Genomic DNA, 15,388 nt, shown 5'->3' on the forward strand with positions numbered 1-15,388 from the left:
TGTACACGTTTTTTTTGTTTGTTTTTTTGTTCCAGTAGAGTGGGAGGGAGAGAGAGGAAGAGAGAGAGAGAAAGAGAAACATCAACGTGAAAGGAACACATTGAGTGGCTGCCACACGCATGACCAACCAGGGCTGGGGACAAACTGCAACCGAGGTGCACACCCTTAGTGGGAACCGAACCCGGGTCTCTCTGGACCGCAGGCCGATGCTCTAACCGCTGAGCTAAACCAGCCCAGGCAGAACACATGTTTTTATTTTTTTCAGTAATTATCCAAGAATGAAATTGTTAGGTTGTATGATAAATGTATTTTGCTTTGTGAGAAACTCCCAAATCGTTTTCCAAGGCAGGTGTACCATTTTGCATTCCCGCAGCAGTGAATGAGTTCCCAGCTAGCACTTGATAATTTCAGTTTAAAATTGTCTTCCTCCCATCCAGATACTAACCAGGCCCGACCCCGCTTAGCTTCCGAGACCAGACGAGATCGGGCGCGTTCAGGGTGGTATGGCCATAGACTAAAATTGTCTTCCTTCTGATAGGTGCATGGTGGTATTTCATTATTGTAACTTTTCATGGCAGCCATTTTGATGGACATTCACAACTGCCTCAAATGGAACTGACAAAAACAAAAAACAAAAAAACATGGACTTCTGGTTAAGATGGCAGCGTAGGTAAACGCGGTATCGCGTCCTCCCACAACCACATCAAAGTTACAACTAAACTACAGAACAACCATCATTCAAAACCGCCTGAAATCAAGCTGAATGGAAGTCCTACAACTACGGAATTAAAGCAGCAGCCGCATCCAGACTGGTAGGAGGGGCGGAGGGGCTGGTCCCACACCCACGTGTGGCGGATAAAAATCAGGAGGACACCTCGGCTGGGAAGGTCCTTCCTGAGGACTGAGGGGTCCCCGTCCCACACCAGGTGCCCCGCTCAGGGTTCCAGTGCCAGGAAGAGAAGTCCCCATAACTTCTGGCTGGAAAAACCAGCGGGAACTGAGGCTCAGGGAGGCTGAGGCGGCTGGAGCCCCAGGCAGCTCCTTAAAGGGCCCGCGCGAACTTATTGGACTCTCTCCCTCTAAGCTTGGAGGGGAGGCAGCTCGAGGGGCACCAGAGACACACAGGGAAGAACTGAGCTGTTTGGCACTGGAGCGAGGGCTGGAGAGGGGGCTTTCTCCGGGACAAACATGATGTCAGAGGCCTTTGTTCCTTTGGTGAGCCCTTCCCTGGGGCGGCAGACAGTCGCCATATCTGGGACTCCAGCAACCCGGCTCACACTGGTAGCCCCGCCCTGCTGACTCCCTGAGACTCCACCCCACCCAACTTTCAGGCCCACCCAAGCTGTTGCCACTTGCTTAACCATAGGATTAGCCAGTCTTGGATCCTGCTTCAGGTTTTCCTAAATTCTTTCAAACAAGCAGCATCTGGTCTCAGGTAGCCCCATATCTCTCGTTAAGTAATACACAGAAACAAACACAGGGAGGCAGCCAAAATGAGGAGACAAAGAAACAGGTCCCAAATGAAAGAACAGAACAAAACCCCAAGAAAAGAACTAAGCGTAATGGAGATAAGCAACCTAACAGATGCTGAGTTCAAAATACTGCTTATAAGGATGCTCAATGAACTTAGTGAGAACCTCAGCGAACTTAGTGAGGGCCTCAAGAGCATAAAAAAGGGACTAGTCAGAAATGATGGATGCACAGTCAGAAATGAAGGAGGCATTAATTGAAATAAAGAATAATTTACACAGATTCAATAGTAGAGTACGTAAATCCAAGAAGCAAACCATTGATTTGGAATATAAGGAAGCAAAAAACACCCAATTAGAACAGCAAAAAGAAAAAGGAATCCAAAAAAATGAGGACAGTGTAAGGAGCCTCTGGGACAACTTCAAGCATGCCAACATTCCCATCTTGGGGGTGCCAGAAGGAGAAGAGAGAGAACAAAAAATCAAAAACCTATTTGAAACAATAATGGCAGAAAACTTTCCTAACTTGGTGAAGGAAACAGACATACAAGTCCAGGAAGCATAGAGAGTCCCAAACAAGATGAGCCCCAAGAGGCCCACACCAAGACACATCATCATCAAAATGCAAAAGGTTCAAGACAAAGAGAGACTCTTAAAACAGCAAGAGAAAAGCAGTTAGTTACCTACAAGGGAGTTCTCATAAGGCTATCAGCTGATTTCTCCAAAGAAACTTTGCAGGCCAGAAGGGAGTGGCAAGAAATATTCAGAGTGATGAAAAGCAAGAACCTACAAACAAGATTACTCTATCCTGAAAAGCTGTCATTTAGAATCGATGGCCATATAAAGAGTTTCCCAGACAAGAAAAAGTTAAAGGAGTTCATCACTACCAAACCATTATTATATGAAATGATGAAGGGTCTTTTTGAAGAAAAAGATAAAATATATGAACAAACAAAATGGCAATGAAGACATATCTATTGACAATGGAATCTACAAACAAAATGAACAGGTAGAACAGAAACATTCTCATAGATACAGAGAACATTTTGCTGGTTGCCAGATGGGAGGGGGGTTGGGGGAATGGGTGAAAAAGGTGAAGGGATTAAGAAGTACAAATTCATTGCTAGACTGACAAACCTCAAAGGGAAAGGGGTTGGGTGGTGGGAAGAAATAAACCAAAGAACTTATATGCATAACCAATGGACACAGACAACCGTGTGGGAAAAGGCGGGAGGGGGACAGGAGTGGGGAGGAGGGGGTCAATGGGAGAAAAATGAGGAACATCTGTAATACATTCAACAATAAAGATTTTAAAAAAACTTAATCCGTGGCATACATTGAAAAATGTAAGAATCTAATAAAAACTGTTTAAAGAAAAATGGAAAAAGAAAACTCCTGTGAAACTGAAGGATGGGACAGGTGTGGAAAGCTCCTGGGACATGTGTGTGACTTGAAGCATATTCTGGGTAAAGAATCAGCTTTTGGCAGAAAATGCGTAGGAGGGGGCATCTGCCAGGCTCTCCCCTCCCCCAGAAGCTCCCACCCACAGCCCTAAAATTTCTCCAGCAGAAAGGAGTGGGGGAGGGGTGGCAAAAACATTTGATCAGAAAGGTCTCTCTCAGAGGGTGGCAGCCTGCTGTCAGTCTTGTCCCCTGCTCTGTCCCAGAACCAGGCTCACTGCCAGTCTCATAACAGGAGCCCAGGACTATGCTCCTAGTCTGTGGTCTAGTCTAAGTTGCTCCCTCTCCCCATCTTTTTGTGAACATCGCCCAGAAGCAGTGACTACACTCTGCCAGCCTGCAGGAAAGTCCTCTTTGCTCACCCGAGGTCCAATCTGTAGCCCATCTGTGGTCGTGTTTCCTCACGACCTCTCACACTGGTCCACTCCACTGCTCCTCCCTTCTCACTGCTCCTCCTCTGGCAACTGACACAGCCTTGTAACAACTCTCCCTTTCTAATCTATCTTGTCTGAAGTGGATGCCGAATTCATAACCCCAGCTCTTATCCTGCATCGCTCACGCCCAAGCACCTGCACTGGCTCCTAGGTGCCTAAGAGAGAAAAGCCAACAGGTGGTCAGGCCCTGGCTCCCATAATACAGCCCAGCTCCCACTAGCCCTCTGTGGGGCTTGAGGTTTTGGTTCAGTTCCACCTTCATGTCTTTCACCTGCCCTTTCCTGTTGAAGCCACATCCTGTCCAGTCAGTAAGGCCCTTGAGAATCAGAATGACTAGGTTTGAACTCCAGTTCCCTTATTTCCTAACCAAGGGGACACTGACGAATTTCTTGACCCGAACCTCAATGTTCCCTTCTCTAAAATGGATAATACAAACAACTACCTTTTGTGTGGTTGTAAGGAGATATGAATAAAGGGTCTGGCCCTGGCTGGTTTGGCTCAGTGGTTAGAGCGTCGGCCTGCAGTACAGAGAGACCCGGGTTCGGTTCCCGCTAAGGGCACGTACCTCTTTTGCAGTTTGTCTCCAGCCCTGGATGGTCGTGCAGGTGGCAGCCACTCAATGTGTCCCTTTCACATCGATGTTTCTCTCTCTCTTCCTCTCTCTCCCTCCCATTCTATCTGAACAAAAAAAAAAAAAAAAGAATAAAGGGTCTGGTATATGGTTGGTATTTAAAGAATGTTAGATATGATTTTTGGTAATTTCTGCCTTGAGTAAGAAAGAAAGGTTAACAAGGGGGGTATAATTAAATAATTATTTTATGATCTCCTCCCAGCCGAAAACTAAAGGCTTCTTCCTTAAAAACATCAGAGAAACTGCCTGGGAGACATAGGGATTCTGGTGTGGGTGCTGCTGCCTCTAAGTCCCTTCATCCTGGCATTGGGGGTACCCCCAGCCTAATGGCTCACACACATAAAGAGAAGCTGGTCAGTCAAGATGCTCCCTCTAACTGCCCTCTACCCCTTCCCCACCCCAGTCAGCCTTCCTCCTTGGGAGAGAGTCCTCGCAGAAAGACCAAGTACACAATGGCACAGCCAGTGAAGGAGGACTCACAATGTGGGCAGCTGGGGTCACCTCTGGTGTGAGCTTCAGGAAGGAGGAAGATAAAGATAAACCAACAGAACTTGATTCCTCACTGGCAGCTCCCTGAGGGCAATTCTTGAGGCAGGACTGGGCACAGGGGGGAATAGAAAAGACTAATGGTGACGGGACTACTTCCAAGAAGGGAACCCTCAAAAATTCTCCAAAGCCATGGACTCCTTGAAGTAGAAAGTTCCCTAGCAGCGATGGCGTTCTAGAGAGAACATTATGATTGAGTATCGGGGAGCGTAAAGCTTCAATGGGCTCTTTTTTTTTTTTTTTTTTAACTTATCTTTATTGTTGAATGTATTATAGATGTTCCTCCTTTTTCCCCCATTTAACCCCTCCTCCCCGCTTCTGCCCCCCCCTCCTGCCTTTCCCCACACTGTTGTCTGTGTTTATTGGTTATGCGTATATGCATATAAGTTCTTTGGTTTGTTTCTTCCCACCCCCTCCCCACCCCCCTTCCCTTTGAGTATCATCAGTCTAACAACCAATTTGTACTTCTTAATCCCTTCACCTTTTTCACCCATTCCCCCAACCCCCCTCCCATCTGGCAACCAACAAAATGTTCTCTGCATCTGTGAGAATGTTTCTGTTCTGCTTGCTCATTTTCTTTGTGGATTCAATGGTCGATAGATACGTATTTATTGCCATTTTGTTTGTTCATATTTTTTATCTTTTTCTTCAAGAAGACCCTTCAACATTTCACATAATACTGGTTTGGTGGTGATGAACTCCTTTAGCTTTTTTTTTTTTTGTCTGGGAAACTCTTTATATGTCCATCAATTCTAAATGATAGCTTTGAAGAATAACGTAATCTTGGTTGTAGGTTCTTACTTTTCATCACTCTGAATATTTCTTGCCACTCCCTTCTGGCCTGCAAAGTTTCTTTTGAGAAATCAGCTGACAGCCTTATGAGAACTCCCTTGTAGGTAACTAACTGCTTTTTCTCTTGCTGCTTTTAAGATTCCCGCTTTGTGTTGAGCTTACTGCATTTTGATTATGTATCTTGGTGTGGACCTCTTGGGCTTCATCTGGTTTGGGACTCTCTGTGCTTCCTGGACTTGTATGTCTGTTTCCTTCACCAAGTTAGGGAAGTTTTCTGTCATTATTGTTTCAAATAGGTTTTCAATTTCTCACTCTCTCTCTTCTCCTTCTGGCACCCCCATGTTGGCACACTTGAAGTTGTCCCAGAGGCTCCTTACACTATCCTCATTTTTTGGATTTTTTTTTTTCTTTTTGCTGTTCTGATTGGGTGTTTTTTGCTACATTATATTCCAAATTGGTGGTTTGCTTCTTAGCTTTCCCTACTCTACTATTGAATCTGTGTAAATTATTCCTTATTTCAATTAATGCCTCCTTCATTTCTGACTGTGGATGCATCATTTCTGACTGATCCTTTTTTATGCTCCTGAGGCCCTCACTTAGTTCATTGAAGTTCTCACTAAGTTCATTGAGCATCCTTATAAGCAGTGTTTTAAATTCCGCATCGATTGCATTGCTTATCTCCATTTTGTTTAGTTCTTTTCCTGAAGTTTTGTTCTGTTCTTTCGTTTGGGACACGTTTCTTTGCCTCCACATTATGAATGCATCCCTATGTTTGTTTCTATATATTAGGTAGAGTTGTTATGTATTCTGGGCTTCCTTCGGTGGCTTATTGTAGTAGGTGTCCTGTAGGGTCCAGTGGCACAGTCTCCCTGGTCTCCCAGCTGGGGCCTCGAGGTGCACCCTCGTGTGGACTTTATACCCTTCTGTTGTAATTGAGTCTTGATTGCTGTCGGCACACCAATGAGAGGGTTTTACTCAGGCTGATCAGCTTCAAGGACTGGCTATGCCCACTGACCACCAACCTCTGACTACCTTGGATGATCAGCTGTGTAGGGGCCCACCACATAGAGGAAGACTTACTTCAGCAGGGCTCTGGTACCCACTTAGTCCACTCATTGAGTGTGTCACTTGTAGAGGTGGTTGGGTGGTGGTGCTTTGACATGGTCTGAAGCCGTCCACTGGATGTGCTGGCTCTGGGGCCAGGCCAGCCACTGCCTGTGTTCTACCCGGGACCACCAGGCATAAGCTACAAAGTGATCTGCAGATGGCTGCTTCTTGTGCTGGGCTTGGAGGTGCCTAGGCAAAGCAAAGTTGTGAACCAAGGCTGGCTGCTCCTAGTACCAGGCCTGGGGCCACTTAATAAAAGGTATGGGGCTTGCTGAGGCCAGATGCTGCTTTTTTGAGAGCATTTAGGAAAATCTGAAACAGGAACCAAGACAGGCCAATCCTATGGTAAAGCCACAGGGGGGTGGGGGGGCTTGAAAGTTGGGTGCAGCAGGGCCTCAGGGAATCACAAGGGTGGGGCAAACAGTGTGAGCCAGGTTGCTGGAGTCCCAGATATGGTGGCCCTCTGCTGGCCCCATGCAAATAGGGTTCACCAAAGGAACAACGGCCTCCACCAGCACGTCTGTCCAGGAGAAAGCTGCCTCTCCAGGCCTTGCCCCAATGCCAAACAGCTCAGTTCTTCCTCGTATGTCTCTGGTCCCTTTCAAGTTGCTTCCCCTCCACACTGGAGCTCAGAGGGAGCAGGTCTGAGTAAGTCCGTGCACGGGCCCTTTAAGAGGAGCTGCCTGGGGCTCCAGTGGCCTCAGCCTCCCTGAGCCTCAGTTCCCGCTGGTTTTACAGCCAGAAGTTATGGGGATTCTCTTCCTGGCACTGGAACCCTGAGCTGGGTGCCTGGTGTGGGACGGGGACCCCTAAGTTCTCAGAGAGGACCTTCCCAGCCAAGGTGTCCTCCTGATTTTTATCCTTCACACGTGAGTGTGGGACCAGCCAGCCTGAGCCTCCGCCCCTCCTACCAGTCTCCATGTGGCTGCTTCTTTAATTTCGTAGTTGTAGGACTTCCATTCAGCCTGATTTCAGGTGGCTTTGAATGATGGTTGTTCTGTAATTTAGTTGTAATTTTGATGTGGTTGTGGGAGGATGCGATACCTACACCTCCATCTTGACCAGAAGTCTGTCTGTTTTTCTCCCATGGGTCTTCTGTTAGATGTCCTCTCACGCCCCCTCCCCACCTCAGTCTGGGTCCTACAATTGAGAAGACTTGGGGGTTTCCAAGGGTTTCAAGCCCCTTGAAAAGCTAAAATAAACAAAAGATTCTCATATGTCAATAAAACAAGTAATTAAGGAAAGTAGGGGCTTTTAATACCAGGTGATGTCAGCACAAGGAGATGTATACAAAGCTGGGTCAATTTTAGTACAGCAGGTCCTCAAATAATGTCACTTCATTATAGTCTTGATGAAAAGAAAACATCAGTTCCGGGCTGGCACCACTGTCTGTGTGGAGTTGGCATGTTCTCCCATGTCTGCGTGGGTTTCCTCCCACACCCCAAAGCTATGCATGCATGTGAGGTGAACTGGTGTGACCCCATTGTCCCAGTCTGCATGAGTGTGGAAGGGGATCCTGTCCAGGTTGGGATCTTCCTTGTGCCCCGTGCTGCTGGGAGAGGCCCCAGCACCCCCTTGACCCTGAACTGAAATACAGTAAACCCTGTTTTGCAGACCTTGATTTAATGGATAACATTTCCAGTCCATATGTCATATGTGAAAATTAACATCCTGTTAATTTTAAATTGCTTTTAACCAAGAGTTGCTTATAATTAAATTAACAGGTTTTTTGTGTGTGTGTATGTTATTAATACATTGTTATTTTAAACAAATTTTAGCAAATAGGCCATATGTTGGAAAAAAACACTATAGTAATTTCACCAGTATAAATAAATATTACACATTACATATCTACAACTATAGTCCACCTATTTAAATCCAAGGGCTCATAAACAATGTTGGGTGAATGATTAGCACATGATCACACATGCATTATCTGTGGCAATTGGTTCTGTTGTCGCATGGCATGATTTCCTGTAGCATTTTTTTTTTTTAATGTTCTTATTGATTTTTTTTTAGACAGAGAGGAAGGGAGAGAGAGCTAGAAAGATTGATGTGAGAGTCCAGCTGGTGTGGCTCAGTGGTGGAGCGTTGCCAGTTTGATTCCCAATTAAGACACATGCCCAGGTGTGGGCCCAATCCCCAGTGAAGGGCATACAGGAGGAGGCCAGTCAATGTTCTCTCTCATCAGTGTTTCTGTCTCTGCATCTCCCTTCCTCTCTCTCTAAAATCAATAAAGGGAAAAAATAATTTTTTTAAAAAAAGAAAAACTGATTGAGAAACATTGATGGGCTGCCTCTTGCAAGCCCTCTACTGGGGATCAAGCCTACACCCCAGGCATGTGCCCTGACTCGGAATCGAACCGGGATCTCTCAGTCCATGGGACTACACTCAATCCACTGAGACACACCAGCTGGGCCCTGCAGCAGTTTTAACGTGGGCAGGCTGATGTTCCAAAGTGCACTAAGCCGTGTGCATTTGTTTACTCATGGTGACTGGTGAATGCACACATTTATTAGACCCATTTGGTATAAATTTAAAATTACAGTAATAACATAGAAAACTTTTCTGTGAAATTAAACTTTTCATACATACTAATTTTAATTACACAAATGTGTCTACATAAGAAAAAAACAGGTAAACTAACCAATTTGTCAGTGTTTTTACATACACATTTAGAAAATCTACTTTATTATATAAGGAACTTAAGGCTATAACAAATGACAACCCCTTGCCTGAATTAGTCCATTATATCAATGTTTTATTGTAGTGAGTTGGAAAATAATTCTTACTTTAAAAAAAAAATCCTCACCTGAGGATAACTTTTTTCCATTCATCGTCAGATAGAGTGGGAGGGAGAGAGAGAGAAACATCGATGTGAGAGAGACACACATTGATTGGCTGCCTCCCTCATGTCCCCGACCAGGGCCAGGGACCGAACTGCAACCAAGGTACATGCCCTTGACTGAAATCAAACCCGTGACTCTTTGGTACACAGGCCGACACTCTACTGATGAACCAAACTGGCCAGGGCTCTTTTTTGTTTTTATTTATCTTTCTTAAATGTATGTATAGCTCACATTTATATCATCGTTTAATATTTGAAGTGTTTAGGGTCTTTATTTAGAAGTTTGGTGATGTTTTGTGACCAGAAATATGCCTGAAGAACTTAAGTCTTGTTTATATCAGCCTATGATAAAATTAGTTTTCTTATACATCTTTTTGCTTAAAACCGCAGTTTCCAAGAACCTATCAGTGAGGTCTTAATATATTTGGAAAAGGTACATTATTCTTTTGACAATAAGAAGAAAAAAAGCAATGAGAGACTCCAGGAAAATCAAAAGCTATACAAAGAAGCCATTGCCCAAAAATAAAGCAAATGAAATGTGTCTCATGCCTTTGAGCAACTGATAGAGCCTAAGAAAATTGAGTGCCTGGGACCTTGATGTGTTCTCAGCCACCCTTTGAATGGCCTGGGCATCATGACATTGAATTAGAGGGGGAGGAAATGTAACCCTTGGGTACATACTCCTTGGTTCAGCACCAGACCATACTCATACAGGCATGAGATGAATATTGATTTATTGATTTTTTTTTTTCAATCCTCATCCGAGGACACTTTTGCATTTATCTTCAGATAGAGTGGGAAGGAGTGAGGGAGGAAGAGAGAGAGGGAGAGAAACATCAGTGTGAGAGAGACACATTGAGTGGCTGCGACCCACACGACCCCAACCGGGGCCGGGGACAAACTGCAACAGAGGTACATGCCCTTAGCGGGAACCGAACCCGGGACTCTCCAGTCCAGGGGCTGATGCTCTAACTGAGCCAAACCAGCCAGGGCAGTTTATTGATTTTTTTAAAAACATTTTTAAAATTGATTTTAGAGAGAGAGGAAGAGTGAGAGAGAGAGAGATAGAAACATTGATGTGAGAGAGAACATCGACCGGCTACTTCTTGCACACCCCACACTGGGAATCGGCCCACAGCCTGGGCTTGTGCCCTGACGGAGAATGGAACTGATGACCTCTTGGTGCCTGGGTCTGCAGGGGTCAGTGCTCAACCACTGAGCCACACCGGCCAGGAGGTTTATTGATTTAAACAAAAACAAAAACATTTTAAAGTCGATCTGTGGACAAAATGTAACTGTCCTCATTATGACTTCAAAACAGTATTTAAATATTATCATCTTTTAAAATGTAAAAGTTGAGGAGTAGAAGAGTGGGCAGGGAAAGATGAGAGATAGGAGTGGCCAATTTCTCATTTTCTACAGTGGAACGTCATTACCTTGTATCTCCACTCTATGGCTGGGAAGTTTGGTGTATTGTTTAGAGCACAAATGTAACCAATAGAAGAACAAAGACTATTTTAACTCCCAAAACCAGGTAGTGGGGGAGGGAAGAGTGGAACATATAAGTGAGTAAAATCTTATTTTTCATAGAAGAGTGTATTAATTTCCTAGGGTTTCCATAACAAAGTATCAAAAACTGGGTGACTTCAATAACAGAATTATTGTCACACAGTTCTGGAGGGTGGGAGTGTGAAATCAAGATGTAGGCAGGGCTGTGAGGGAGGACTTGTTTCATCTCTCTGGTTCTGGTGGTTGCTGGCAGTCTTAGGTGGTGTTTCCTGGCTTGCAGACGCACCACTCTGATATCTCATCTTCACAAGGCATGCTCCCCTGTGTCCCAACGTTGTGTTCCTTTTTTATTAGATCACCAATTATATTAAGTTAGGGCCCACCCTAATGACTTCATTTTAACTTGATTACCTCTTTAAAGACAATATTTCTAAATGAGGTCCCATTCTGAGGTACTGAGAGTTAGGACATAAACATATCTTCTTGAAGGGAATATAATTCAACCCATAAAAGAGTCATTAGATATTGTCTAAAGCATCTGTTTTAAGACATGGTAGTCTATGTACATAATTTGGATGTATGCAAGTCAACGTCACTTTAATCCAGGCCCTGCCCTGACTCCTGTGCTTTTCCCTGAACCTTCTCTGGCCTAGAGTTGCCAGATTTGGAAATTTCAGATAAACAATTAATAGAATCTGGGGGTGGGGAGTGTTTTTTGTTTGTTTGTTTGTTTGTTTGTTTGGCATAAATATGCCCATTGTAATATTTGGGACATGCTTAAGCTAAAAAATTATTGTTGTTTATCTGAAATTCAGATTTAACTGAGTGTCCTGTATTTTACCCTACCCTGGCCATGCCTTTCCAAGGGGACCCTTTCAGCTAAAACCTGCATCCCCACCTCTGGACCAAGCTTCCAGGACTCGAGACCCTGAAATTCTCTACTCAAATGAAATGGCCTGAGCCTGCTTCCAGGGCCTCTGTAAGTCTTCACCCTGACCACTCCTCCCCAGGAAGGACTATGCCAAGGTGTGTGCACCCCTAAGGTCAAAGTCAGTTTGAGGGAGATCGGCATGTCAATAGAGCTTGGTGTGAGGGTTGGAGTATCTACCTATCTATGAATGGAACCCCGCATTGGGGGCGGGGGTGGAAAGAGAAATCGGACAACTGCAGGCTGGGAGACTGGGTCCATCTGCTTGTCTAGTTCTGGTGAGGGACTCCGAGGAGTCAGAAATTCTCCATTTGAACTTGGCCTTCAAGTGGTTATGAAGGTACATTTGTCAGAGTAGGAGAATAGAACATATTATTTAGTTGGTAGGATTTATAACTTTTAAATACTTAGACAAATGTACCTTTGCCCCAGGCCCTGCGCGTGTTATGGGCAGGCCTGACATGTGTAACCACAGTAGAACTGAAAACAGAAACCGTCCCGAGTTGCTACCTGTGGGGAATGGATGAGGACAGAACAGATGGGGAACAGAGAACTGCAGCACTTGGTTATAAGCTTCCCTGCCAATTCGATTGTTTTATCATTGCATTCTTTGCTTTGTTATGAAAATTACTGAGTTCCCAACTCCTCCCTCAAGTCTTCCTGATCCCTAGTCCCAACGTCTATAACCCTCGGTGCTGTGTAGCATCCTGCCCTGCCTGAGCAGCTCTCCCAGGGTCCTCTGCAGCCAAAGCCCCATCTCCAAGCAGACTGGATCCTGTCTCCCCTAAGAGGTTGCCTTGTGCTGAGGTCAACATGGTCTTGTGTCCCAGCCCTACCCAAGGGTCAGTAGCCTCTGCTGGAGCTCCTCTTCATGCCCCATCTCCAGTGGGTGCTCCCACTTGCACCCCCTGGTCATCCATTCTGAGAAGCCTGGTGGCTGCCTGCAGCCCCTTTCTAGCGATTGGTTGAAGCAGCATTGCATAGAAACTGCTGCAGCCTGACCTGCGATGAGAAGCAGGTGTCGCTCGCTGTGCTAAATGGCTTTCTGGTGTCAGTAAGGTCAATCTTCCTCCTGGCTGTCCCCACCTTTAACATCCCTGTTCTCTTCATGTCTCAGTCTCTGCTTGCTCCTCTCTCTGCCCGATCTCCCTGTTTCTCCATTTGTCTCTCTCTGCATTACTTACTCTCCATTCTTCTGCCCACCAGCTCAAATCCATTTTCCCTACAGGCACAGAGACCATTGCTACTTTCCCATTCCAGACCCCAAACCCAGCATCATATGTGAAATTAAACTACCCTGCCCCATCCACTTAACCTGCACCTGCATCTAATCCTGGGCTTTCAAGCTGACCCCTAACAACTGGCTCTTGGCCCACTCCTAGAGCCCCACAGCTAACATTAGGACTGGAATCCTGACCCTGTAACTCTGGCCCCAGTCTAGAACTTTAATTCAAACTCATTTTTATTTATAACATTCCCAACCCACACTTAGCCTGTGGGAGGCACTGGGGCTGAAACTAGAGATCTGCTATGTGCCCTAGGTGTTTGGCCAAGGTCTTGATTCCTGGAGGTTGTGAGATTGGTCTGGAAAAGAACAAAAATAATTCCTATGAAATATGCCCCAGTTAGTGCTGCTGCTGAAAACAGTCTCTGCAGACTAAGGGAGCGGTCAGTGAGGACAATACTAGGAGGGTACTGAAATGCTGGCTGGAGAGAGGCCAGTGAGAGGGAGGGAGGGGCTGGCGAGGCCCTGGGCAGATGGAGGAGAGCTGGTGGTGGTGATGGGGTTGGGGGTGAGGGCAGAGCCTTCCTGCTGGATGCCCAGAGGTCATTCTTCATTCATTCATTCACAACTTTTTATTGAGCACCCACGTAGTAGCTGGCCCATTGGCAGGCTGAGGGTAGCAGTGAACAGAAGCAAGTGCCTACGCGTGTGGAGCTCACATTCAGACGGGGGAGATGGACAAGAAGTATGCTCACAGACACATCAGGAGTAAGTGCTACTAAGAGGGACAAATAAAGCAGCAAGAGGGGACAGAGGGGACAAAGGCTGTTTATATAAGGTGGTTATGGATGGCCTTTCTGGGAAGCTGGCATTTAAAAGTCTCCATAGACAAGAAGAAGTGAGTCCTGCACATACAGGGCGATAGAACCCTCCTTGAGAAAAGAACAAGAGCAGTGGCCCCATGGAAGCAGGTGATGTGTGGGGTTGGGCACGGTAGGCAGGAGAAGAGGCCAGGAAAAAAGACAGGGGCAGACCACTGAAGCATCTCCTTGTTTCTGAGAAATTGAGACTCCAAGGCCTGGGTGATGGGGAGGGATTGTGAAGAGGAAGGTGAAGGATGGGAAAGGGAACAGGGAGTGAGGGCACCTGCAGGGGTCAGCCTGGGGCCAAGTCAGCTCTGCCTGGGCTGGGGCTCTGGGCTGAGGCTGATGCAGGAGAGAAGATAGGGCCTGCCCTGCCATCCCCACCCAGTTTCAGGTGCCCACGCAATGAACTTATGCTCATGTCACCCCATGTACCCACCTGTGCACACACCAACAAAGTATGGAAAACCAGCTCAGGCCCACATGCATGCTCTTAAATACGGCTGCATGAGCACATGCGAGCATGCAGGCTCCACTTGTAAGTGTAGACATCTCTTAGAAATTCTAAAATGGCACAACATGGGGCTGAAGGACATCAGACCACCTCATCCAACTTCCACACAAGACAGAAAAACTGAGACCCAGGAAAGGGAAGGACTTTATCAAGTCCCATCATCTGGAGGTCTGGGAAGATCTCAATATTCCCCCTGCTCCCACGTGCACACACTTACATGCCCCAGCAGAGTTCCTTCTATATATAACCTCATACTCTCAAGGGTGTTGGCCAGCCTCTCCTTCCCACAGGCTTAACCAACTCCCTCCAGGAGCTGCGCTGAGCTTCCTCCCAATTATTCCAATAAGCGGTATGGAGGTAATGCAGGATTGAGATCAAGACCACTCTGCCCCTCTTGCTGTGATGGCAACAGCCCCACAACCACAGCTGGCCACACATCTGAGTGCCACTGTCTCTTTCCCCTTAGAGCAGTGTCAGGGTCCATCAGACCCCCTTGCTCAGTCTCCTTTTCTGTGTCTTGCTTCCTGTCTCCACCTTCAAGTCTCACCCTGGCTGCTAGTTATTCTCTGCTTTTTTTCTCTCTTTCTCCCATCTCTCTCACCCATTTCTCTGTCTCTCAGTTTCTTTCCAGTTCTCTCTGCTGGGCTCTGTCCCTCTTACTCTATTTTCTCTCTCCAGGATCTTTCTTTACCTTCCAGGAAAAGCTGATGTGGCCTCCAGCAGCCCCCTGGCCAGTGGGAGGGGGCCTTTTTGGGGAGGGGGAGTCAGGTTGAGCCGCAGCAGCTGGAGAGGGATTTGCAGCCCTGGTGGGATGGGGAGGCCCAAGGAAGAGGAGGAGGAAGGTCTGGGTAGGCCTCTTCTGTGGCAGGATGGGACGGTGAAGCAGAAAAGAAAAGCTCTGTGGAAAAGTGAGCGCCACCTCCCCTGCTAGGATGACCAACTATCCTAGTTTGGCTGGGAGTGTCGGATTTTAGAGCGGGAATTCTCACCTCCCAGAAAACCCCTTAGTCCTAGGCAAACCTGGACAGTTGGTCACTCTACCCTGAGGCACACAGGCACCAG

This window comes from Molossus molossus, unplaced genomic scaffold (assembly GCF_014108415.1).
Source record: "Molossus molossus isolate mMolMol1 unplaced genomic scaffold, mMolMol1.p scaffold_m16_p_1, whole genome shotgun sequence".
Lineage (NCBI taxonomy): Eukaryota > Metazoa > Chordata > Mammalia > Chiroptera > Molossidae > Molossus > Molossus molossus.